This window comes from Peromyscus californicus, unplaced genomic scaffold (genome assembly GCF_007827085.1).
Source record: "Peromyscus californicus insignis strain IS unplaced genomic scaffold, ASM782708v3 Scaffold_5__1_contigs__length_169319896, whole genome shotgun sequence".
Taxonomy (NCBI): domain Eukaryota; kingdom Metazoa; phylum Chordata; class Mammalia; order Rodentia; family Cricetidae; genus Peromyscus; species Peromyscus californicus.
The window spans coordinates 114157226-114183081 of record NW_026294573.1 but is presented as its reverse complement, the minus strand read 5'-3'; the positions used below and the strand labels follow the sequence as shown (position 1 = coordinate 114183081).

General features: G+C 44.3%; 1 protein-coding gene across 2 annotated transcripts in view; it reads left to right on the top strand.

The window, feature by feature from the left end:
- The window catches only part of Bach2 (BTB domain and CNC homolog 2), a 343391-nt gene that overhangs the window by 106858 nt on the left and 210677 nt on the right, over positions 1–25856 (top strand). The gene's annotated exons all lie outside the window — the stretch shown is intronic.

The following is a 25856-nucleotide window of genomic DNA, read 5'->3' as shown; positions in this document are numbered from 1 at the left end:
AGGAAGAGCAGCAATGACTAGCCACCCCTGTGTGTGACAGGCATCTTTCCTGATAGGGAGGGGTTTAGTTACTTGTGGTGTAAAGGTGGGGGCTTCTCGGACTGATGCCTCTAAGATTGTGTGTTTGTTTGCCTGGGTCTTAGAACTGCTGTCTAATTTACCCTGTGCATCAAAACACTGTCAAGCTTTCAGTCTCATTGCCGCGTGGAACCTGGAGCCCAGGGGAAGGTCAGTATCTTAGCCCCAGTCAAAGCCAAGATGAGCTATGCTAAGAGAAAGAACTACTGACTGAACAAGCAGACAGTGATGCAGAGAAGCGTCAGCCTGGAGAAGCAGGGAAACCTTGCCAGAGAGCTGGCGTTTGAGCTTTGCCTCCAAGAATACAGAGGAATTTCCCAAGCAGAGACAAGAGAGATGGCATTATAGACAGGAGAAAGCAAGCTGCGTGTTCAGGGATCAAGAAGATACTCGCATTTCTAATTGACTTAAGAGAGAAAAAAGTTATGTCTAGTTCAGAGATGAGCAGATCCATGGGAGTGGTAGAGCGGTGAGACTCAGATGCTTCACCTCCAGAACCCAGAGGGGTACTTCCAGTGTTTGCCCAAAAGCTCTTTGAGTCACCTCTGCCCCAGTGTCCACTTCCATCATATTCCCATCCTCAAGGACTCCTTGAAGGACAGCTTGTTGATTTAAAAGAGCCCCTAAGGTTTGCGAGGGCTGGTCCAGAGCTCCACCCTAGAGATGCCGATTTCAGGAGAGGTGAGCCTGATAATAGCTGGACCTGCAGCCACTGAAGACCTTAAGAGCAGTGAGACCTGTGGACAATTTCTGGTTCTTCTGCTATTTATTTACGAAGGGCTTCAGCAAGGTTTTTTGTTGTTTTTTTTTTTAATGATCTTTAAAAGTAAACTATGCACAATTATTTTGCATCTGTGTGATACTACTGTGCACACTTTAAATTCCCATTAAAAAAACAAAGCATAAGCTTGACATGGGCTGGTATCTAGAGTCCTGCCATTTGGGAGGCAAAGACAAGATGATTACTTGAGCCTAAAAGATCAAGGGCAGCTTGGAGAGTCAGGGGGACTCAACCTGAAAATAACAAGGACCACACCAAAAGCCCCACTCTCCCCTGGACCACTCCAGTCTTCTCATCCCTCCCTTCTTCCACTTTGGTGGCCTGTACCTGGACAGCCTTCTGTATCCTTCTGGTATTCACACAGTGAGGTGTTGCATTAGTCAAGACTTCTCATGAAGGCAACAAAATCCCCGCCAGTGACTCCAGGAGAAAGGAGTCCCTCTCACTCACAGGCCTCAGGCCATCGCGGTGCGGGGAGCGTGGCAGCCAGGAAGCGGGTGGCAAGAATGCCCGCACTAGCTGGCTCAGTCGGTTTGCCCCTTTTATTCTGTGCAGGTCCCCAGCCTGCGGGAATGAGCCACTTTCACTCAGACTGTCCCAGAGGTGGGCTTCTCGAAATCACTCAGCCTCCTCCGACCAAAGCTGACCATCAGAATTAACCCTGTAGTCATGTGCACGCACTCACAGATACCCCTGCACACAGCTGGAGTCAGGGCATCGGTGATTATTTTCACTAGAGATTAAAATACATTACGTAAGATGTTCTCAAAGTATAGTTTGAAGTTCATAACTGGAGGGAAGTGTAATTGCTATAAATGTACAAAAGATACATGTGAATATTTATTTCATACTTCAGTTTGTGAAATTTGAATGTGTTTTGCTCTTATATTATTTTTATGTGTAATTCTTCCTGTTGTGGTAAATTTTAGTAAGAGTCATCAGTACCATAAAATGTTAAATTTAACATTTCAGATGTTGTTTTTGTAAGTATGTAGCTTTTATGCCTCCGAAATTATTAAAGTTTAAAATGCAGTAAGACTTTTGACAGATCCTATTATATTCTTTAAAATGTTTTTTCCTAAAAAAAAAAAAAAATGAGGGTGGAGGATGGATGTCAGTGTGGAGCCCTAGCCTAATATTCACCAATCCCACAGTATTGCAAGAAGCACAGAGCAGACAGTATGATACTGGCCTTTGTCCGGCTGGTAAAGCTTGAGGGCGTCCTTTTTAATAACTACGTAATAGTCTACGGTGTAGCTGTTAGTCTGTGCTGCCGTTGTCCCACAGGTGGAGATATCCCTCCGTCCTGGTTGTTTCAGCCATTGTCAACGTAGAGATCATACGCATCTATGTCTGTGTCCTTACATAGAACGTGATCGTTTCTATGCCGTAAATTCCTAGGAGTAGGATGGCAGGATTGGAAAAGTGAATGTGAATTTAATGTTAACAGATGTAGTTACGAATGGATTTACCTAATTAATAAAAATACCTTAGATTTTAGAGGATTTGAAAATCGTTATTTGTTTGATGCTAACAGGATCTCTAAGGTAGGTAGAGCAGCTGTTACTATTCCCCGAGGGTCTGACAGATAGAAACCTGGCTCGACAATGCTTGACTCATCCTGAGGCAAGTGGGTCCTCAAGGAGCCACCCCTGAGGTCTTTCTCTGCCAACTTGTTTGCTTTGTTAGAGCCGCTGCAGGAAAATCTGTGGAATCCATTAAGGAAGTGGCCTTGGTCATTGGTCTGTCCCCAGGAGGGGGCAGTAGTTGAGATACATTTGTTGTCTTAAGTGTCCATACACACACACACACACACACACACACACACACACTCACTCACACCCCTGCATCTTCTAAGTGGCAGACCTGTGTTCCTTTCGTTTGTAGTACCTCAGATGTATTTCAGGTTGGTTTGTTTGATATTAAAATAATGACTAAGATTTGATATATTGCATTTCATTGGTAGATTTCTATGAGAGAAAAAGAAAGAGAGGGAGGGAGGGAGGGAGGGAGGGAGGGAGGGAGGGAGAGACTGATAAGAGTGAGCTCCAGGAGTTGGGCAAGAGTACACATTAGCTCCCTCAAAGAACTTCACATGTCCCAAGTCCAGTTGACTCTTCTCCTGTGTGTTGGAGGTGGAGTTATTCATGTAGCCCCGGGGTTTCCTCATCTGGAAAGCAGGGGTAACACGTCTACCTCTTGAGGCTGCCTTAAGGAGTTATAATTTAAATTGATTAGCCTGGCAGGTATCACCCAGCAAGGTTTGTTTTTTAGAAAGAATATGCCAGAGCCCTTGGCTACAAGAGCACATACTTTATGGTTATGTATGTACTTAAAAAAAATGTTTTCATCTGTGCCATTGCCAGATTGCCACTGGAATGCTCTGCATTTTGTACCCAAAGAAAGTATCAATGGAGTGAGGCTATACAGATGCTCGTGGCGATTCTAGGCAGTTTTTGAGTGACAAGTATTTAAACCACAGTGAGTACTTTGGCTTCTGCAAGGGTTTGCTTGAGAGGAACAGTGAAAAGAATTTTAGTTTCTCTTCCTCCAAGTGAGTGTTGTTTGCTTAGCTGTCTGTTTGGGAGGTGGGACGAAGCGGCCACTTGAAACCAATGGTAGAAGGGGGGACAAGTATCATCAGGGTTTACTCACAGCCGCTACTGCCCATCCTGATAAATGGGGTTCAGAAACAGCTATGAACCAGCACATTTTCCCTTCAAAATGTTAAGAATCGTTGTGGAGCAGGAACAGCTGTAGAATTCAACTGTCTGTAACCTGATGCTGAGTGCAGGGTGATGTTTGGATGCAGTTGTGTTAATATCCACAGTGCCAGTTTAGGTAATAGTGAGGGGCCAGGTGAGTGGTTCAAGCCAGATGGCGCTTCACTCTTCTGGAGTTTTGTACCAAGGCCAGAGCTAGCTTTGAGTTTCCCGAGGAGGAAGGGGGCGGGCGGTTGGGTTTGGTGTCACACCCTGCGTATTATGTAAACACAGGTTGTGCATCTTCCCTTCTGTGAGGAGTGGTGACAGCAAGTTCGACTTTGCTTGACGTCATCCTGGTGCACTACCATTCTGGCATACAAACGTGGTAAAGAGGAGCATCCAGGAGCCTGTGGAGAACAAAAATGGGATTTCCTGACGCCCCCACCCCCACCCCCAAGGCCTTTGGCCATCCTTCAGATTTTCTGGAAAGGAAGAGATGTCTCAAGGCAAAAAGTTATGGTTCACAAGACTTTACGGGGTCAAGGAGGTGAGGGCATGGCCTAGAATGATAAATATGCACCCTCCATAGCGCTGAAAGTAGGACTGGCAGGGCCTGGGTCAGCTGAGAATTGCCTCCTCTGCACTCTGTACAACATCACAACCTTTATTGGGTGGCTGAGCCTCGGATGGTCTTATTCCATTTTGTTACACAGGTCACCAGAGGCATCAGGAGCTACCCCAAGGTATAGTCCGCGAGCCCCAAGCCCTAATGAGAATTTATCACTTCCTAGCTGAGCACCTTTGAATCTTGTTTCCTTTTTTAAAAAGGGAATAATGACTTCTTCCCTGAGTTGTGGGGACCCAGTGTGGTGGTGTGGACAGCTCAGTACAGGTATGCAGTAGGTGCTCATTAATGACAGCTGTGCTACATAGTGCAGACAAGAAAGAGACTGTCTCTGCACTCAGGTGGTTTGCAGTACAATCGAGAAGACAGATGTACCTAAAGATAACATAGTGTGTGTAAAACGTAAGGACAGCAGTGAGTATATAAGGATTGCAGTTCACGGATTTTTGAAGATAAATAATTTTTAAGTAGTCAAAAGATTTTTCAAGGAGAGAAGAAGTATAAAATCTGCAATCACGTAGACCCATTACATGTTTCAGTACTAAAATGTTAGCACACTAATGTAGAGCTTCAGTCTGCTCAGAACGCTGTGGCCAGGCAGGAAGGATGGGAGGACAGTATCTACATGGGTGGAGGCCGTGTGTAGCCATGGGTCCAAACTGAAGGTGCTCATGCTGGAAGTCATGTGGTAACATTTATGTTCCATGGAAATGACGTTTTGGGCAGGGAGAAGAAGAGGTTCCAGGAAGGATAAGGGTTTTGGCCTCTCCTAACATTTTCACTGTATTGGCGTTTCAGTGTTTCTGATACAAGAGGAAAGGTCTTCCCTCTTTCCGGCGTTGATCAGCCATTTGTTTAGTTCAAAGCTAAACAAAATTCTTTTTCAAAAGAAGAGATTAATTTTTTTCCAGTTAAATTTTTTTTAACATAAGAATTCAAGTCTTTTAATCATTTGTTATGTATGTGTATTTTCTGTATTATTTAACTGTTCATTTTGGCTTTCTTTCATGAGCAGACAGTTAAAAATGCACAATGGGCCGGGCGGTGGTGGCGCACGCCTTTAATCCCAGCACTCAGGAGGCAGAGCCAGGCGGATCTCTGTGAGTTCGAGGCCAGCCTGGACTACCCAGTGAGTTCCAGGAAAGGCGCAACGCTACACAGAGAAACCCTGTCTCGAAAAAAAAAAATGCACAATGATTTTGCTATCTGCTTTTACATCCTACTCACAGTTTCTTACTACTTTAGTGTATTCGGGAAATCACTGTGTGAATGAGGACTTTCAACTTTCCTAGAATAAGGAGTAAGAAAAAGCAAGTATTAATTTAAAGATTGAGATATAGTAATCGAACTCCCTCGGTGCCCTGTTCCAGTGTGAAACAATGTTGTAGTGCTGTAATGTGCTTGTAGGGATGGATACAAAGAATGGGAAGTGAAGGCTACTCAGAGCTCCCTGGCCTGTCTTGGAAACACCATTAGTGTTGTGAAGCCTGAGGTGCCTTCCTCCTCCTACTGAAATCCTCCACTACAACTTTTCTGAACTTGTGATACTCCTTGTCTGGGTCCTTTGGGACTTTACCCATATATATACATATATGTATCCCTAAGTGATACTGTATTATTTCAACCCTTGTATGAGTAGGGTCCTATTGATCTGTGACTTGATCATTGCAAAACATTTTATTCTGAGTTTCATCATATTGACCTGTGTGATTTTTGGTTCATTCTGTATACCATATAGTTCATCCATTTCTTTATGGTTTATTTAGTACACTATAATTTATACAGCTATCACATGGTTGAATGAATGGCTATACAATTTTATCATGTATAGGTTAACTCTACCAACCTCCTTATTAATAAAAAAAATTATAGGTTATTTGGGAGTTTTCTATTTAAGTCCTATTATTTATGAGTTTGGATAGATTTGGCTTTCTAGTCCCTATCATCTTAGTTCCTTTTTCTTGTCTTCTTGGGCTTGCTGGAGTCTCTAGAGTAACAACTTTCATGGGCTTTAGAGGCAGTGGTTCAAATTTTTCCTGCTGTAGATGCTTCTGATGAGATCATTTCATGACTCCTTTGTCCAATAGAAAGTCTCCTTCCACTTCTTGTAATTGAGAGTTCTATTTACAAGTAAATATCAGGTTGTAGTGAATACGTTCTATCTGGCGAGTAACTTTGGTATTTTAACTACTTTCAATTACGAAAATGATCTGAACTTGGGCATCGTTTTCTTTTCTTTGCGGATCCTTAGATTTAAGTTGCTAATCTTCTGTCTGAGATTTTGCATTTTGTTCACCTTGGTCTGCCCTATGCTCAGTTTTCCCTGAAGCCCTGCCAATTTTGGCTTTATATATTTTGAAGGTAAGTCATTAGGAACATGGTATTGATTACGTTTCCTGGTGAGCTAAATATTTTTATTAGTATGCCATGATATTTTAAACATCTTTCTCTAAAATTAATTTTGTAGTCATCTGATTTAGCTAATCTAGATTTTACAGGTTAATGTTTGTATCTACCCTTCCCTTTTCTAAGTTATTTTATTGGTTTTTGTATTTCTTACTACCTTGTTACTGTATAGTTTTCATATAATGAAACTCACACATTCTAAGCATACTGTTTGATGAATTTTCACTAGTATATACCATTGTGCAGCCATGACCGCAATAAAGATACACATCATTTCGAAGACGGCCTAATGTTCTGCATGCCCTTAAGCCTTCCTTTTATCTCTGATCTGTTTGTATCTCTTCAGTTTCGTCTTCTCTTGAATGTCATAGAAATGGACTCATACCGTATGTAGACAGTGATGTTTGCCTTGCACTTAGCACCATGCTTTTGAGCTGTCCATGTTGTTAGGTTTTCAGCATTTCATTTTTTTTCACATGAAAATACACTTCCACTGTACGTATATGCCAGAATTTGTTCTTCATTTGCAGTAGCTGGACACTGGAATTATTTTATTGGGGTATTGTAAATCAGGCTGCGGTGCATATTGACCAGTGACTCTTTGTGTGAGCACACAGTTCATTTTTTAAATTTAACCGAAACTCCAGTTGATCTCTGTTGCTGGCGGACCTCACCAATAGCGCTCAACATATGCCTCCTTTGGGCTTCCTTTTTCTTCTTCTTTTCTGCCTTCTATCTTGCTTGCCTTGGGGCTGCTTTCTGTTGCTTTCCTGCCTCATTTAGGTCGAATGGGCTTTTCTTGGTTTTGTTTCCGTAAGTCTGTCTTTTTCCTTTAAACAGTCCTCTGTACTTACCCTAGGTATCTTGGTATCCTATTTCACTTACCCCCTCACACTAAACTGTATCTTCACTTTTCTCCTCAAGCATTTCAGGAGTCTTAAGATTCCTGAATTGTGATCACTTGCTTTTGCTCCAATGTGCCATGGTTATATAGTTTTTTGTTTTGTCTTGTGTCTAGACATTAGCCGGTAGTCTTCTGCATATAGTTTGTGGTTGTTCAGGGTTAGACATGTGGGCTGCCGTCATCACAGCCCACTGCTGCTGCCTGTGCATCCTATGAAATTCCTTAGATGAGAATGGTTTGGGGTTTAGATTTTCTTATTTTCTGTTTGCTCCCAAATACCTTTCTGTTTGTTTTTGTTTGTGAAAGCTAGCTTTACCAGCCATACAGGTAGATGGAAGGATTTGCACCCAGTTTTTAAAAGACACTTCCCCAGGGTTTCTCCTCTTGTGTGAAGTCAGCCATCAGCCCATCATCACTCATGGGCGGGTAATCTGCCATTTTCCCCTGGCTAGTGCCATCTTAAGTGGTGGCATTAGCATTCTAAGTTTCAGCGGCCTCTGTCTGGTGCAAGCCTCTATTAGTTAGTAGCCCCATGGCTTCCCAGATGTAGAGATTCTGGAAACTCAGAGACTAGATCACTTCTCACGCTGCCTCTCTGACTGCCTCTGTTCTTGTCTTTGTATTCTAGCCCTTCCTTCATACTGTGTCTCTTTTCTGTTTTTATAGGTTTATGTATAATGTCTTTATATCTACCAGAGCACCAGCTCTATTTCCTACTGATCTAATTTGGTATTGAACTCACTCATTGAGCCTCTTATTATAACTATTGCATTTTTTTGTTTCTAGATTTATTTTGCTTTTTAAAAATATGACTAACCACATTTTGTTCTTTTTTCATATTTGAAGTCTGACCTCTTTCTCTAAACATAGGTGTTTTTCATTTTGTATTGAGTCTGTCTAATATTTGCAACCTTTGAGAAGCCAAGTCCACTTTCTTCTGCCTTGTTCTTATTCAGGGTAGCTAGCTTCTTATGTTGTATGGGTTTGTTGTGGTGGTGGTTGTTTTGGGTTTTGTTTTTGGTTTTGGTTTTTTTTTTTTTTTTTTTTTTTTGGTTTTTCGAGACAGGGTTTCTCTGTGTAGCTTTGCGCCTTTCCTGGAACTCACTTTGGAGACCAGGCTGGCCTCGAACTCACAGAGATCCGCCTGGCTCTGCCTCCCGAGTGCTGGGATTAAAGGCGTGCGCCACCATCGCCCGGCTTTGGTTTTTTTTTTTTTAACTCAATTACTGTGATCTCTGTAAATTAAAGTCCTTTGAAACTTGGACAAAGTTCACTTTTCCCGAGAGGCATTACTTCTGCCACGTGCTGAGAGGCTTCCTACTGTCCTAATGGATTATACTAATTGTGTGTGTGTGTGTGTGTGTGTGTGTGTGTGTGTGTGTGTGTGTGTGAAGGAGTGTGAATCTGAATTGTTGAGTGTACTTCTTCCTCTCCCTTTTCTCATCTCTTGTCTTTGTGTGTGGTCCCCGGGAGAGTTTTAATTGAATTGAACTTTTTGCTTACCCACTGTAGATTTTACCTTCAGAAGTATTGGCTTTGGCTCTCACACTCCGTGTGTGGACATTAAATTTCTTTTAATGCACAGCCTCCTTATCTCTTGGATAGTTGAAACTATCCAAATGGGAAGAGATAGTGAGTGAGTTAGGTCATTTCCACTGTTGTGTTTCGCTTCCGTGAAGAAGTTGACTCGGTGTCACAGAGGCGTCCTTCTCACTTAAGGAACAATAAGACACCCAAAGTGGAAACCTGAATTCTGAAGTGCTGCAGAATCTGCACTTTGACCACTTACAAAATTTCAGATTTTAAAGCATTTTGGATCTGGGATTTCTCCTTTTAGGGATAGATAAATGTCCAAGATGACAGAGACATCTCCAAATCTGAAAAGCTCCAAAATCTGATACATTTCTGGTCTCAGGCATTTGTACTGGTTTCCATAAACCTTAGTATTTATGTTTAGAAGACTTTGTCTTCTTTTTTGATCCACTGAAGTCGTGTTATAAAAAAAATCTTTAAGGGCTGGAGAGAGGGCTTAGCATCTAAGAGCACTTACTTGTTCTTCTAGAGGACCAGGGTGGATTCCCACATGGCAGCTCACAACCATCTATAGCTCTAGATCCAGGTGATCTATATGTGTTGGGAACAGATAAATCACTGGTTAATGATACCTACCCTTGTTAGCTTAATTCTAGTTAGAGGAGACAGACAGCCAGCAGGAAAAAGTAATGAATGTAGTTGGGAGCAGTTGAACACTTGCATTGATTCTCAACCTTCCTAATACTGCGACCCTTTAATACAGTTCCTCAGGTTGTGGTGAACCCAACCATAAAATTATTTCATTGCTACTTCATCACTAATTTTGCTACTGTTATGAATCATAATGTAAATATCTGACGTGCAGGATGTCTGATTCATGATCCTTGTGGGAGTTGTGACCCACAAGGTTGAGAACTACTGGCTCACAGGAAGATTGGGAGTTATTATTTTCATATTTTAAAGAACATCCCTAAGAGTTTTGGGAGTTCTGCTTTTATTAAGGTTCATATAAACTGTTCCATAAGCATTGTATCACTACACCTTAATTAATTCTAACTTGAAGTAGAGACTAACGTGTCCATTTGTGGAAGTTAATAGATTGAAATGATGAGTGTTTTTATAGATCTTTGGGCATCTCTACTTAAAAGATAATAAGGCATGGAGAAGATGGCTCAGTAGGTAAAGAGTTTGCCACACAAGCACAAAGACCTAAGCTTGACTTCCCAGAACTCATGTAAAAGGTGAGTGTGGCGGCAGTCTGTCTGTGTCTGTAACCTACCCCTGAGAGTGTAGAGACAGGCAGATCCTTGAAGTTCATTGGCCAGCCAGCCTACCAAAATCGATGAGCCTCAGGGTCAGTTAGAGACCCTGTCTCAGTAATAAGGTGAAAAGAAATTGAGTAAAGATACATAATAGATACCGACTTCAAGTATGTACAGCACCGCGCGCACGCGTACACACACACACACACACACATACACACGCTCGCGCACATGTGCACATTCACACAAAAATTGAATAAAACGCTGATTGCAATAAAACTCCAACTATATGGTACCAAAACCAGAGAGTCCTGAGGTTTAAAGTCTAGCATTGAATAGAATAACTCATCTCTATCCATCAACCCCCACAAAGCCCAAAGACAAACAAAACATTCACCAACCACTAAATACTCTAAGGAACTAATTGTCTGTTATACCCAACTCACTGGCTTGATTCTGAAAGTCCCCACTGGTGAAGATATAATAGGCTATTCATTCCTTTAGTACAAAAACTGACAAACAGGTCAGAAGTAAGCCATGGAGAACAAAGAGAGCAGCAGTCCTTTACAGACAGCAGCCGGGGACACTGGGGTGACAAGCAGCAGGCACTGTTTCTAAAGGAGCACCGTTAACCTGGCGACCACAGCCCCGCAGACCAATAGCAAAGGACCATTTATAGCTCAGTTCCCACGAGGGCATGACTGTGCTCTGTACAGCGCATCAGCTGAGGGACAGAGAGTTTATTGTTGAACAGTGGTAAGGGCTACCCGCAGGAAGTAGGGTGACTGTCTGGGTTAGAGACACCAGTGACTTCATTGATCTGACCTGGGTGAGTATCTGACAAGACTCTGAGGAGGAAGAGTTATTGAAGGTTATTCATGACTCTTTACGTTTTTTGCTATTTTAGTAATGAAAGCATTACCCAAGACATTTTCTTTTCTAATGTTCATGCTGAGATTTCGCTTTAGGGAGCAGACTTGATGGGAGCAAAATATCCACCTTCCCATAAGGACAAAGGACTCCTGAGAAGCCGTCGGTCACTGCAGTGGATTCTCTTTGTAAAACTAACAGCTGCTTGTTTGGAAAAGGTTCAGAAAAATCTTTCTTTGTTTTTAAATCACCAATAATCGGAGAGAAAGCAGCTGTTAGCGTTTTGTTATTTATCTGTGTTTCCCAACCTGTATGCCAAGGTGCTCTGAGACAGCGTGTTAAAGTCTGAGTGCAGCTCTAGGGTTGGCAGCAGACATTTTCCAGCATGACGGAACGCCGGTACAGCGGCGTGCCAATATTAGTTGGAAGCAGGTTATGCCTCGGCATTAAACCACGCCACATTCCTTTTGATGACCTCATCTCACTGCTAGAGAGAGTTTTGCAAGTTGCGTGTTGAACAGGAAGTGAGGGTGCTGGGAGTTGAGCTGATAGCACAGTCTGAAGTTCTGTAACAGGAACAGATGTAGAGACGCTCCACTAATAAATGATTACAAGGTTACTTATGAAGGAAATAAAAATAGCAGTTCTTACTGTGTGTGTTTCTCCAACAGTGACTAAGTCAGGAGTACATAAATAGTTACTATGTTGTCTGGATTCAAACGACGTAACAAACAAATAGCACTGTTAAGTATCTATATTGGTCTGCAGACACTGGAAGACGATCCCTGGGTCATTGTAAGACAATCATGAGCTTCATGCACTCTTTGTAATGTATGTCCCGCCCTATGAACAGGCACGTTCAGTTCTGAATTTATTGTTTTCTTTTGTTTAATGTATTATGGAAGTCTTTCCATGTCAGTAGTGTAGATTATTATTTAAACTTTGTACTAAACGGTTTTCTGTTACTTGAATTTCCATATTTTTAAGCCGGTCCTCTAGGGACATTGATTTGTCACCACTTCTCTTTCATCTGAGGTCTCTTCAGACCCTTTGCTCAGCCTGCTTGTTTACATAGTCAGTAGCCAGGAGTTTCTTAGCAACACTACAGGAAAGTGATTCCCAGGATCAAAGAATAGGAACTTTCTAATGCCTTTGTTGCCCAGATGGGGGGTAAGAGTGACAAGCTGCCCCTTAGAAGAGATGAAAATACCTCAGCAGAAAGAAGAAATGCATTGGGGAATCCAGTCATCGGTACTCAGAGTTGTGAACAAGCCAAGGGTGTTCCTCTGTCCCAACCACAGGGTATAAATCCAACACCAATGAGAACACTAGCTAAATCTGGGCTGGCCGGAAGTGCCTGGGAGGCTCCACTGCAGAGACTGCAGCAGAAGCTGGGGGTTGCTGAGAGCACCATTGGAGAGATGCCACACAGGGAAGAGGAAAGCCGTTGCTAGGAAACGTGCTCAGCTCTGGGCTCACTACAGGCCTTTCCAACCATTATCCTCCTCAACAGGTTACACTGTGGAGAATAGGGATGTAGCTCGGTTGGTACAGGGCCCGCCTTGCATGCACAAAACTCCTCCCTTGACCCCGTCACCAAATAAACCAGGTGTGGTGCAACATGCCTGTCATCAGAGGCAACGGGATCAGAAGGCCAAGGTCTGGGCCAGAGGAGGTGGCTTAGGTGTATGTTGCTAGTCGTCCATGTAAGCATGAGGGGCTGAGTTCAAGTGTCCAGGACCTTTTTAAAAGCTGGGCGTGATAGCATGAGTCCGTAACCCCAGTGCCAGGGCCAGAGAAAGGTAGCTCCCTGGAGCTCGCCGTCCAGCCAGTCTGGCTAACTCGGTGAGCAGCAGGTTCAGTGAGAAACACTGTCTTTAAAAATAGAATTAAAAAGGCAGAGCAGCTGAAGAAGACCCCTGACATTATTAAACTGTAGCCTACACACACACACACACACACACACACACACACACACACACACACACACATGCACACGCACACACAGAGACAGAGACACATACACAGAGACACAGAGAGAAAAACAGACACATACAACAGAGAGACAGACACAGAGGCACACATGTATACACACAGAGACACACAAAGACTCAAAGGGAAGTATCCAAGGTCATTTTCAAGGCCAACCTGAGCAACAAGAGACCATGCCCCGACACACAGACAAATGTCACACTGTCCTGCAGTTTCATTTTACCTCTGTGAGGACGAGACAGATGTCTAAGACAGGAGCTGACGTCAGGGATGCTTTTGGAAGGGCAAACTTCAGGATGAAGATCAAGCATTTTTTTTTCCCCTCTGTGGTCCACAGCATCTGTTTCCACCTCTGACCAAATATGCATCTCTTTAAATATTTAATTGACTCATACACTTCAGCTGGTATTTTCAATTCTGTTCTCAAGAAAGAAATTATTATATGTTTTAGACTCCAAACGTGGAAGTTATATGTATATCTTGGAAATATTTCCATTTAAAGAAACTTCTGGAGCCTTTCAGCCCTTTGGGAGAATAAGCCATCTTGTATGGCTGCGTCTCTGGGATGCCCTAAACACATAAGCTTTTGCTGGTATTCATAGGATGATATAGATATTTCCCCCTCCTTAAAAAAAAAAAAAGACAAATACCCATCTTTTTCCAGTTTATTTAGGATACTTACAAACAGAGCTGGCAAGGTGGCTCAGTGGGTAGAGTACTCATCTGGGGGGGCATAAGGACTAGAGGTAGCTCCCCAGCTCTGTGTAAATGCTGGCAGTCATGGCAGCCAGCTCTAATCCTAGAGATAAGGGGATCCCTGGAGTGACCCAGCTTGCTTGGGTAGCCCAGTCTTCAAGCTGTGGGTTTAAGTAAGAGATCCTACTTTATCATATGAGTTACCCATCAATAGACAGACAACAGATATCAGTCTCTGGACTCAATATGCATGTGCACACATGTATGCACACTCACACCTACACATGGACCTCCATACATGCAAATATGCATGCACACACACCCAAAACACAACATTTTATAAGCTTTCCTTTTAAAATTGTACTCTAAATCTTGAAAAATGAGTGTCCAGCTGACACTGGAAGGTGAGTGGATTCCTTCGGAGGCCCAGTGGACTCTAAATGGAAATTAAAATGAGTGGCAGACCAAACAAAGTAGGATGATCCTGCTTAAAGTAGCAACTCTCAGAAATGTTGGTGTCAATCATCACTTTATCACCCTCACCTGGTATCTGCACGCAGACCCAAGCACTGGTCCTACCTATATCAGAAGGAAAATAAAGGATGGCTGTGGCCTGTTTATCAAGGAGCTGCCACAGAACAGGCCTCACTCCTTTGGAGAACGTTGGAGCTGTGGAAGTCTTGAGGTGACGCTCTTGCTGCGAGATGGTTCCTTAGGGATCCCTGTTAGAAAAGTGGACTGTGTGGGTAGAGGAGAGTGGATTTCTGCCTCTATCTGCGACTTGGACTCTTGGAGGGGAAACAGCACAGCTTCTCAGGGGCTTAGGAGACTATCAAGGTTGTATTAGCTTTTGTTATTTGACTAGCATCATTTTCTTTGTTATTTTTAAAAATCCAGGTCTCCTGTCAGAACACTGGATGTATTTAGATTTCCTAGGTATATGCCAGTGATTGGCTGCAGCTGTAGAAATTTCATGTGACATGGCCAGAGCAGGACTTCTTCAAGATAGAGGAGTGGGTGGCATCTTAGATGTGTGGCTGGTTCCTTTGCCTGAAGTTGTAAGTGCAGAAAACCATGGTGGTTCTTGGCTCTCTCTTCCTTGGGAAATAAAGATGCATATGCATGCAAAGATCTCTGATCTCTTTTGTTTTTGCTTTTGAGATAAGTAGGAACTAGTTTTCTCTTGGCCTCCACCATTCTTCTCAGACCTTCCTCCAGTTAACACATTATCTGATACGTAAGAACATTATAACTTAAGTAAATGCAGCACAAATACTCACTCGTCACTCAGCTAATGTTTCAAGAGCCCTGCCAGCTTATAAACATTTACAGGGCTTCGGAGATGAACAAAACATGTGTAGTCACTACCCATAAGAACTTGAGAAGCCAGGTCTGAACATCAGCAAAGTGCTTTAGCAGAGTGTTAGCAGGTGCCTGGGAGCAGTCTCCAGCCTGGGGCTCAGAGGAACTTCCTGAAGAGCTGCTGGGTCTCAAAAGTGCAGTAGATATCGGAGCACTCCAAGCCTGAAAGTCCACACAGAATACAACCCTTTGCCAGATGTTCCATTAATTCCAACACACCGTTTCGGCTTGTAACTGCCACTCAGGGTGGTTGGTACCATTGCTGAGTACATGGTGCTTTCACCAGACTCCAGTGTGCTCCACCATGCCTGTGCTTAGAACTGTGCTCCACTGCCTGCTGTCTGCTGGAGGCAGTGCCGGGAAGAGGAGATGCTCAGCATTTTAACCACTCCCTCAGCACACTTACAAACAACCGTGCCAGCTGATAGTACTCAGTCTGCCTTACCTGGACTTAACTTCAATCTGTTTGTTGTTTGACAATTTCATTCGTTTATATAATAAATTTTAGCCATTTTGACCCCACATGTTTCCTTACCTCTCATCCCCTCCTTCTGGGGCTAGAACTCTTCTTAGCAAGTTCTCCCCCTACTTCTTTTCTACTTGATGCATGAGCATGTGTGTGTGTGTGTGTGTGTGTGTGCGCGCGCGTGTGTGTGTGCGTGTGTGTGTGTGTGTGTGTGTGTGTGTGTGTGTGTGTGTGTGTTGAGCCGGCCTTTGCATGACTTTTTTAAAATTACTTCTTTAGCTATGACCATCCATGACACATTGCATACTCACTCATTCAGCTAGACACATGTGAACATTATTGTCTGTAGTTACTTAAAAGAAATACAGACATTAGTTATACCTGATCCTGGGAAAATCATGAATGGGGATACCAGTGTTCTCATTTGTAAGATGTGGTTAAAAATAGGTCTAATTTGCCTAATGGATTAAATAATGTGGTGAAGTGCTTGTGTATTGTTAGAAATACTAACATTATTATAGTCACTGATGGGATTTGCCAGGCACTGTTGCTGGCCACAGGCATTATATCTGCAAAAGGATAAAATTTTCGTAGCAATGACACTTTAGGTGGCTTTGACTTTGCTTAGTCCAAACTTTCATTGCAGTAATTTTAAGGTTGCAGTCCTTCAAAAAATACCTATTTTGTTCATCCAGGTTTGGATCATCCTGTTGTAAAAGGGCTATGTGATGGTTTGGCCTCTTCTGCTAAAAGTGCTAGAGCAGAAATTCCTTTTTTAGAGCCAATAAGAGTGTTGGGTCAAGATGGCGGCTCCCTTGCTGTCTATCTAGGGTTCCTTAGTCTCTGGAGAGAGAAAGTGCAGATTTGAGGTCTGACCAAACCTGTATGGCTTCTGAACACTGCACAGAAGTTTCCAATAAAGAGGCCATGTCTGTCTTAGGCATACTGAGACTCTGTTTTTGAAAAGTCTGCGCTACAAAATTCCCATTTAGTTTGTTTTTGGCTTGAGTCTGCTCTGCTAATAAAAAGAAAACTATTTTTGTAATGCTGCTTCCAGTACTTACATCCACGGTTGAAAAGGACTCGTGGAAAACAGTTCATGGTGGTGACCTCATGAAGTGCTTACATCAGTGCAGAACTGCACTTTAAATAAAGCTTTCCAAGATGGCCTCGTTTCAGCTCCGTCACGAGTCAGGCTCACGTGGTTCTTGCCCACCCCCCACACTCATACACAAAGGGACTCGTCCCCTCTTGCTTGTGTGCAGTAAGCACTTGGCTTCTTTAGTTTGTCCAGTGTGTGTGCACTGATTGTCCTTTGTGAATGGTCTCTGGCCTCATGTCCACACATAGGCGCTCATGAGTGTCTGTATGAAGGGTCCTCTTAAGAGACAATGGGCCGTTCTTTTTAGGAGTTGTATGTTTCTGTAACAACTCCTTTCCTAATATTGAATATTATCCACATATAGGTTGCAGAAACTGAAAACAATCTTATGTTTAATTTCGAGAACTTGAAGTTTTGAAGAAGCAGGAGCTGGCCAGCAGATGCCAGGCCAAGAACCAAGAAACTTTGAAAAACAATGATGATTCCTTCCGTGCTTGACACCAGAGACTAGCATTCCATTCAGCTCACCTTTTATTGTCAGTTTTTTATGCTGCTTAGGATAAAAGACACAGATGTATACACACTTTTATGAAGCTGTAAATGATTGGTGTACTTTCCTTGCGTGTCCCTGGGCTGCCTCTTGTGTCCGTTTTGTGCAGTATAACACTGCTGGCTCACCCAATTAAGCTTACTTTCATTATCCACTTCCTTCTTTCTCCATATGACTACAAAATCCATGGCTCTCAGGAAGCCAGTTACTACAGTAGAGAAATGGGATATGCACCTATTCTGAAGGCAGGACGGTCTCCATACTCAGAGCTCTGGTTTTTTAATAGCTGGGATTTGGGAAGAGACATGGATTTCCTTCCTGAGTGATAAAGACAATGGGCACTTCCTAATTCTCTAGGGTAACTCAAGCTGAGCCTGTGTGGCCTTGAAGTCTCTGTATGTGAAGGATTTTGCTTTGCTTCAGTTGACTGTTTTATCCTACAGTGCCTTGTTTCTCTTTCTTAATATCCTTATAGGCATTTTTTTATTCTTTCTGTTTCTTTCTGAAACCCAGATTCAGGGTTCTTAGGACCAGATCAGCTGTGCACAGCCCTGTCTGCTCTTTGTGCATGTGTTAGTTGCCCTGAGGTTATTTTGTTTACTGTTTTGCAGACCTGATTTGCCATGGTCCGCATCCTGCATTCTGCTAGACTGCATTCTTGATTTCCCAGTAGGGAGAAAGCTCTGCCTTTTCACTGGGTAATTAGTTATCTCATTTCAAAAGGGAAGTTTCTGAGATGACTTTGTCACATGTACACGTCTGCTGTGGAGGATGAGAACCCACTTAGTTACTTGTTTATCCATGTGTTAAATGCGTAGTTACTCACGATGGAAAGTTTTAAGTATTTAAAGGGCAGGGCATGGTGAATGTGACCATTTATACTCAGCCACTGAGAGATTACGTGTTAGCTTATTAGTGATAAAAAGCCGGAATGAGATGGTCCTGTTTGGCTCTGTGGAGGTAGTGGTGTTCTCTCTTCTTAAGGCAGATTCGCATCATTTCCAGGGCCTCCATGGCACTTTTCTTTGAAGAGTTCTTAGCTCATCCTCTTGCTGAGTGAGCAGAGCCACTCCCCCCACAGGCAGCAGCAGCATGAGGTCTCTACAGTCTCACTCTTGGTACCGCCCCGGAGTAGAGACGGGCGAACACCAGACTCCTCTCTGAGCTGTGAGGCTAGAATCCTCTCCCTCAGCAGCACCCTTCCATTGACTCTGTACCCCATATCTTGTTGCTCCACATTTCCCATCCCCAGTCCTGCGATCCCACTCAGCCTTGGTCAAAGCCATGCCTCCTCTGCATCTTTGATCTACCTAGGCCTCTTAAGTGACTTCCTTTGGCTGCTGGCTCCCAGAGCTACTAGTGTCCTTACTTCCCACCTCCTCCCCACTTGGCCTTCTTTCCTATGGGGTGATTTCAGTGACGTCACTACAAGTATACACTGTGAAAAGAAAAGAAATGGCCATTTATTACCCATAATGCACATGTGTACAAAGATACTTTAGAACATGTCTGTTCTAAAACTTTATGAGAACAAAGGGTCTGATACTTTAAAATGAAAAGAAATACATGTTTCTGGGCCTGATGATAAGGCTCAGGAGACTGAGGCAGGAAGGTTGCAGGTTCAGAGCCTGTCTGGTCCATACAGTGAGTTCAAGGCCAGCCTGATCATCTTTCCAGACCCTGTCTCAAATAAAAAAATAAGAGGGCTGGAGATACAGCTCCATGGTAGAGCACTTAGCCAGCATGCATGAATCCTTAGGTTCAGTCCCCGGTACTGGATGAAAAAGGGAGAGAGCACAGATATTCCCATCAGGTCAAGATGGCGGTGGCTGCCTACTCCGAGGAGCCTGACAGACCCACAGAGACTTCAAGGGGAGGCACAGCAGCGGAGGATGAGCCAGCAGAGTGGGCAGTGTCTCCAGAACAACTGAAAGTAAAAGGCAGGTCTTATAGGAAGACGCTTTTAAAAAGTGGCTTCATGGAATTGGAAAGAAGACGGTGGGATGAAGCAGAGCACACGGCAGAGAGAAGTGGAACTGGAGACCCTGGTGGTGACAGTTATGGGAGTGTGGCCTCCGCAGACAAAGGAGCATGCCATTGCTGAGTAGAGCCAGTCCACAGGCTGCCTGGAGGCTCGGGCCACCACTGGCCCACCTTGCCCTGTCACTGCCTGCTATGCTGGTACTGTCCCCTGGCCTGGCCCACTCGTGCTACTTAGGGAGGAGAGCACAGGGCCTCTGTGGAGATGAAGGATGGTTCACTTCCTGGATTAAGCCTCCTTGAAAGACTCCCATAGTCCAAGCTGACTGCGGGAGGCCATGCTGATGTCTGTGATCTGTATTGCCAACAGAGACCATACCATATTGATGTTCCCGGTCTGTGCTGCTGCCAGAGGTCATGTTAACGTCCATGATCCATGCTGCCCACGGAAACCACGTGGGCATGTGATATCTGTCATTGTTCTGCTACTGGAAGCCATGTTGATGTCCGTGGACCATGTTGATGTCTGTGGTCTGTGCCGCCACCAGAAATCACGTGGAAGTCTGTGATCCATGCTGCCACCAGCTGCTGTGGGCAAGGAAGCTTCTTTGGCAGTGGTATCGTTGACTGTAGACTCATAACTGAGAATGAGAGACATTGACGGTTTCTGTGACAACCTCCCCTCAAAAATAAACAGTCCAGACAGGAAGCTATTGAAGAGTCCTTAAAAATGGCGATAAAGATGCTAAAGTTTAGCTCTTCACAGTTTGATGGCTTATGGTCGGGGAAAGGAGAAGGATTCAATTTTCTTGACCATGCTGGCTACTGGGAGTTTGACCATGTTCCAATGAGTATATGGTTAACACAAATTGAATTGGTGTTGTGGTTTTTTTTGGGGGGGTGTGGAGCACGGGAGCACAAAGGTTCAAGGGTGGTCCTGGGAAGAATGGGAACAGAGTGTGATCTGGGTGCATTGTATGCAATTCCCAAATGATTAATGAAAATATTATGTTGGGGGGAAAAAGAGGAAGGGGGAGGGGGTGGAAACATAAAGTTAATTGTTATGTTAATTAATTCTGGCAGGATCCCCCAGTACTGGATAAAAAAGAGGGAGAGGGAAAAGAGAGAGAGGGTAGGAAGAAGCATGGTGAGTGGTGTTATCCATTTGATTTTGCTCCTGTCTAACGCTTCAGCTTTGTCTTGCTCCAAGCTCGCCTCCTGTCTCTTCTCCATTGGGCTTTTGAATGGGCTGTCCCTCTGCTTGTCCACGCTCCCTTTCTGTCCACTCCACTTCTCCAGAAGCCTCAGGGTCCCTTTGGAAGCCCTCCCCTCCTCTCATCTGGCCCGAGGCCCCTGTTGGCTTTCAGGACACCACATACCTTTGCAGTCTGATGCTTGTTACAGTGGAGTTTGAATTGTGTGGCTAAGTCATTCACAGCTATCTCATTACTAATCTCTAAGATACGTGGACCAGCAGATCCTTGTGTGTTTCTCCAGTAGCCAGGACAGGAGTAGCCACATAGGAGGTGTTCAATGCGTAGCTGTCAAGTGGTCTTCTCCAGATATGTCTGGAGGCCCAGGATGGCCAGTAGATCCTTTCCTACTTGGATAACACTTACTAGGTAGAAGCATGTCCTCTGAGTGACTCTCTGCTCTAGGGTAACTCAGCCTAGCCCCGACTGATCATTGATCCCTGCAGGTGAATCTGCAGTTGTTCTCAGCAAACTGAGAACCACAAGATGGAAAGCGTCAGTCCTCGACAATGCTGTTGAACTTCTGGATAATCAGTCATGGGGCTGTTCTGCCTCCCGACACCTCCACTCAGGGAAGTAAAACCTCTTGCTTGGCCAGGTCAGGTCAGAGTTTTCTCTCATGATGGTGTTCTCTGATGCAGAATGTCACAGTGAATGACAAAAGAATAAATGAACAACATTATCTCCCTTGGTCAGTTTTTGGATTCCTCGAGTCCCTATGTGGTTGAGTTTTCCCCTCCTTTCCATGAAGTTGGGCCTAGGTGAATATGGTGCTCAGCAGTGAGCCCAGATTATTTCGAGACTCACTTCCTTCACCAGATGCCCTGTAACCTGAGTTTGAACTCCTTTGCCTCACCCCTCACCCTTTGGCTCTGCACTTAGTTCATAACTTCTCGGGGGCAAGTTCCTCTGTGAGGAGTTTGAGAGTCAGGTGAAGTCATGCCAGCAGCTTCCTGTTTGTGAGCCTCTGAGCTGGTGATAAGTGCAGGCAGCTCTGACAGGTCTGTGGGTGTTTCCAGATGTGGCTCTGATTCACCCCTCTGCTCGTTAATTCCCCAGAGCTCTTCATCTCCCCAGCCACCATCCCTTGTCTTCTCCTCAGCGATGAGAAGATGTCGTGCCTCTTTTCCTTGTGTGGGGATGAGCTGCTCATGGCCCGCCCACTTCGTGCCCCACCTGTCTTTCCAGGGTTCAGGTGGAATGCATTTTGGGGTCTTTCTTTCTTTCTCTCTCCCTCTTTCTCTCTGTCTGTCTGCCATTAGCATGGGATAGCCACTGTACAGGAGAATTAATTTCTTTCTGAGCATTTCCTGTGTTCAGGACTCCAGCTCTGCCCTGTCTGTTGCTTCTTTAGACACCCCCCCACACACACCACACACACACACACACACACACACACACACACACACACACCACACCACACCACACACACACACATACACACACACACACCACACACACACACACATACACACACACACACACACCACACACACCCCACACACCCACACACACCCACACCACACACACACACACACACACACACACACACACACACACACACACCTCAGTATAACACAGCATAACCTAAAAGATGCCAGGCCTTTGATAAATACCACCTGAAACGTGAAGACTTCAGCTTTCTCTCCTGCTTACTTGATTTCCCAGCCCTTTGGCAACAAGGAGTAGACAGCCACCTGCTTTTGTAAAATGCTCCCTTGGTGATAAGCCTTGGGGGTGAGCAGGGAGGTTACCCACCTGTGACTGTGACCAGGCCAGGCGGAACAAACACTGAATTTGTAATGTAAAAATTAGTGTTCTTGAGCAGAAGTCGGAACAGTCCACTTGGCCCACTAGACTCTCCAAGACTCAGGATTCGATCCTTGCTGCCGTGAAAGGTGGGTGGGAGTAGCATAGATGCAGTAAAAGTGCTTTGTATACCTGGGGAGTGCCAGACAAAAGTGTCGGTGTTAGAAGACACTAAACAAGTACCTTTCTCACACCACCCAGAACCCTCCTTGGTGGCCCACACCTCTAAAAATACAGAGGATGGCCATTGGCTTGGCCCCCCATGTTTCAGGATGTGTTCCCCTGTACCTTAATACTTGTAGTAGAGGTGTTTCCTTCCCTGAACTCCAAATTGTCACTTTCAAGAAAACCCTGTGGTTGTTTCTACTCAGGGAATGTCATTGGAGTCTGGGGAAAGGGCTTTAACCAACACTGAAATCCACCTCTTGTGGATTTCATCCACCTCTTGTGGATTTCATCCACCTCTTGTGGATTTCATCCACCTCTTGTGGATTTCATCCACCTCTTGTTCTTATTTTGTTAGCCCACACATTGTATATGAAGCATGAATCTACATGTCAAATACGTATCAAACCTATGAGTGGAACAGACACAAATTCTGCCTCCTAGAGCTTATACTCAGTTGTGGAGGAAACAAGAAACGTAAGCTGCCAGCAAATGACAGTGTGTTAGAGCCTGAGCATTGCTGTGAAGAGAGGAGAGAAGACAGCATGTGGGGAGGCGGCCGGTGTGGAGACGAGCAGGGGTTGAGTGTGCACTTAGGCAGCTAGCACAGCCCTCCTGGGTTTCCTGGCTCATCACTGTCAATTTGATAGAATGCTGTGATGGCTTCTGTACTGCAGACATGAATCTGATGATGTGAAGGGAGATCCACTGGACACTGACCCTGATCGCTCAATGCTTGTGGAGGAGTGCAGAGGTGTCCTACCCTTCCCCCGACATTCTCAGGTTGAGTCTAGCTCCCTTTTCTGAAAGGAGTATTTATCGAATGACAGCTGAGTGTGTCCCTGGCACCTCCCGACAAGTGTTCCCAGTTAAAGACAACCAGCTCCCTTTCTTACAAGACCAAGGGATTCATTCAGAATGTTTCCTTTTAAAAGCTCTAAGAAGGCTTCCTTCATTGGCTGTCCAGCCCACATCAATGATTTGTAGTCCTGCTGCTGGTCCAGCCATGTGGGAGAACCTCATTGCTGTGGGTAATTCGCCTTTTTAAACATGTGCTGTGTTTTGGTAGTGATCTGGGCTGTTAGATCTGAGGCATGGAACTTATTACATCCATATAAATTGCTGAGCACAGACTGTCTACTTGGAATGGCATCGTGTTTGTGAAAGCCAGCTTTCCTGTGCAGTGTCCCTTCCTGTGTGTTTACCATGTGCTCGGATGTGTGCGTGGTCCTCTCCTGTGCTGTGCAATTCTGTGCATTTGTGTCTTCTCCCTGAGAGCCTGCCTCTTTTTCTGCATTCCACTTTGGTTTTCTCCTGTATTTCATGGAGTATGACTTCTTCACTCTGCTGAGTCTGTAGTCCAGAGGTTTCCCACAAGTCTCTCTCCATTGTCAGGACCCTGTCTAGATGACCTCATGCCTCTTGTTCATTACTGATGGATAAGTGCCATTCAGAAGATAGAGCAGGAAGAAGGCCATCAGAAAGAACACGTGACTGTGGGCAGATGTCCCTCTAGAATTGGCCTGTTGTTCTCACCACTCAGTATACACATAAGGTGGGTTGGCCCATGGAGGGATTGCTGTGCTTGGGGAGAGCATCCTCAGAGGGAACCTTGGCTCACGGCAAGCTCTTCAGACTCTGAGCCTGCCCCTCATTGTTCTAAATTGTGCAGTATACTTCTGTCACATTCTGGCATCAGACCATGCTAGTCAGCTGCTACAACAAGCATGTGAATTGCCAGCTTATGAAGAGAAAACGTTTGCTTTGACTCACAGGTGTAGACATTTTAGTCGGTGTAGACCTGATGGTGTGTCATGATGTGAGCATGTGGCAGAAAAAAAAAAAAAAAAAAAAACAACACTCATCTCATGGATGGAGGCAATGAGAAGAAGGGAGGGGTCAGGGCCCCACAGGACCCTTAAAGGAACATCCCAGTAACCTGAAAACTTCCCACCAGGCCTCACTTCCCACAGGTCTGCTACCCTCCCAGTAATGCCTCCCTTGGAGGAAAGGTTTTCACAGGAACTCTGAGGAACACTTGTGATCCAGACCACAGAAGTGACCTTGAAGATGCCACCTGCACTCTTTATGCCTCAGTTTCTCTCCTCTGTAAAGGATAGGATCAGTCTTCACATGGCCTGGAAGATTGCCTTCTGGTTCAATGTCACTACAGCCCCAGGGACGACCTTCCTAGAGCAGCTTGGTTCTCATGACTGGGCTCTTCCATGTCTTCACTTTTTGCCTCTCTAGTTCTGTCCACAGATGACAACTTCTGTTCATTTTACCGTCACCCATTCTCTGCGTACTTGTGGCCCTCTCCGCCTACTGAGGGCCGTTCTACCAGTGGAGGCTCTGAATCCGCCCTTGATCCAGGGTGAACTCTCTTGAGGGAATTGGGAAAGACATAGTGTGTCCCCAAGTCCTTATTCTTAAAAGAAATAGAGGATGCTATCTATGTTCTTAGTAGGCTGTGTGGGCTCTAGTGACCAGAGCTGAATTAGATCTGTCCCCATGCAACAGAGAGAGAGGGCATGGGCCTTTCTCAGACACGCATCCTCACACACGTGCAGCCCTTTGATCTTTAGCATAAATTGCACAATCTACACTATGATTTTTCTTTAAAAATTGCCAAGTGAAGCTCGGGGAGAAAAGCATGGCTTTCTCTGAGTTTTATAATACAGGATGACCGTGACATTTGCTGAGTGCCTGAGAATTCTTAACAACCACAGCATACAGACAAAGACCCAGTGTGCAGTGTCAGCAGGGCTGGTTTGGAACCCGCACAGGGAAGCTCGGGATTTTGAAAATCAGTCCTGAAGTTACCACAATCTAAAGTGGTATTTCCTTTTTAATTGTCCCCAGTGTGATGAAAAGAAAACCTGCTTTCTGTACAGTGTAACCTAGTGAGACAGCACATGGGAATACAGAATCGGAGTGACTTGAAACTTAGGGAATCGGAGGTTGCATTGCTTATTCATAGAGAATAAAATGTAGCCAACAAGGTCTGATGTAATGTATTGAGGAACAGGTACTTAGAAGTAGAATTATTCCTATTGGAAAAGAGTCTTTTGGGTGTAGTATGCCTTGCCCAAAGTCACATAGTAAGTAAAACACTGGATAAGTGTTACGTGGTGTGTGAGTCATGTCTGTAACTGTGATTGACACCTATATTTCATATGAAATGTCCATAATCTAGAAACTATACTATTTAGAAATACTCTTGATAAATATGAATATACTCTTAGTAAATAGAATATGAAAATAATCCCTCCATTTTTGGCAGCATATTTAATGATGTGTGTATCATGAGACTCAAT